Source organism: Humulus lupulus, chromosome X (genome assembly GCF_963169125.1).
Source record: "Humulus lupulus chromosome X, drHumLupu1.1, whole genome shotgun sequence".
In the NCBI taxonomy this organism is placed as follows: domain Eukaryota; kingdom Viridiplantae; phylum Streptophyta; class Magnoliopsida; order Rosales; family Cannabaceae; genus Humulus; species Humulus lupulus.
This window is the reverse complement of record NC_084802.1, coordinates 136,228,298-136,229,713: the sequence shown is the minus strand read 5'-3', so window position 1 is coordinate 136,229,713 and position 1,416 is coordinate 136,228,298. Positions and strand designations below refer to the sequence as shown.

Here is a 1,416-nt window from a genome sequence, read left to right as displayed (position 1 = left end):
CCGTTCCTAGAAATATCCCACAAGACGCAATCATCCTTCCTCAACATATACACAACACAGATTACCTTTTCTCTCTCAGTAGCCACCACAAAATTAAAGATTCTCTCCAGCATGCTAATCCATTCTTTTGCCACCAGGGGGTTCAAAGTTCCTTCGAACATAGGTGGGTTTTTCCTGCTAAACCGTTCTGAGATCGGTTTCAGCTGTTTTGTTATAGATGCGTCAGATGGTAGATTTGCTCCCACCAGTGGGTCTTCTTGCGGAAGGAATTCCTATTGTTCGAGAACGTCTTCATGGGGTGTTGGGGTGTGGGGTTTTATGGTGCTTTTGGGAATCTCCGCATCAATGTCTCAAACATCTGAGTGTTTGTCGCATTCTATTCATGCACCATCCTTCTTAGATCCTCTACCTGAGTTGCCAGATTTTCTTCTTACTGTGCTCTTTGTCCTCAACCTCTCCTCGGCCTCGCCCTCTTTGCATAAAAATTCCTTAGTCATCGCAAATTCATATAATATCATTTATCAAAAAAAATATTTCACATAATTCTTCACTGGCTCCAACCGGCTACTAACGGGTGTTCAAAACACGGGACATTACAACTTGCAAGTAGATTCAAAGACAGAAAAGAAAAAAAATCAGTATGGGTGATGTCAGGGATAATGAGCCTAATGTTAATGCTCCTCAGGGAAAAAATTCTCGAACACTAAGAGATTACGTACACCCTACTGTTATGGGAGTACATTCATGCATTAGACCATCGATGGATACTATAAACAACTTTGAGATCAAACCAACAATCTTACAAGTAGTCTAGTCCATAGTTCAGTTTGGTGGACTCTCCTCAGAAGATCCTCACATGCACATAGAAAATTTTCTAAAGCTATGTGCAACGTTCAAATATAATGGGTTGAGCAATGATGCAATTTGATTGAGGCTATTCCCATTCTCACTACGGGATCGAGCTAAAAGTTTGTTGAACTCCTTTCAATCCAATTCAGAGGGGTTAGCTAAAATGTTCCTTGCCAAGTTCTTTCCTCCTTCAAAAGCTGCTAAATCATGGGGGGAGAATAATAACTTCTACTAGTTAGATGGGGAATCTTTATATGACTCTTGGGATAGGTTTAAGGAGCTATTGAGAAAATGTCCTCATCACGGCATTGAAAAGTGGATGTTGATTCACAACTTTTATATTGATTGTGTGGTACTACATACACCATAATGGATGTCGCAGCTAGAGGGGCATTCATGAGCAAGAGTGCCAATGAGGCCTATGATTTGTTTGATGATATGACAACAAATAATCATCAATGGTCTGATGAACGGGCTACTAATAACAAAAAGGTAGCTGGGTTTCATCACAGCTATTGTCGTTCTGACACAAACGAGTTGTGAAATTTGTGGGGGTTCCCATTCTTT

The 1,416-nt window shown here is 40.5% G+C and overlaps 1 non-coding gene across 1 annotated transcript; it reads right to left on the bottom strand.

Moving 5' to 3' along the window:
* Positions 1 to 1,052: 1,052 nt before the first annotated feature.
* LOC133807475 (small nucleolar RNA R71) lies at positions 1,053 to 1,158 on the bottom strand. Its single transcript, XR_009879387.1, has one exon. It is a non-coding gene; the product is annotated as a small nucleolar RNA R71 (small nucleolar RNA).
* Positions 1,159 to 1,416: the final 258 nt, after the last annotated feature.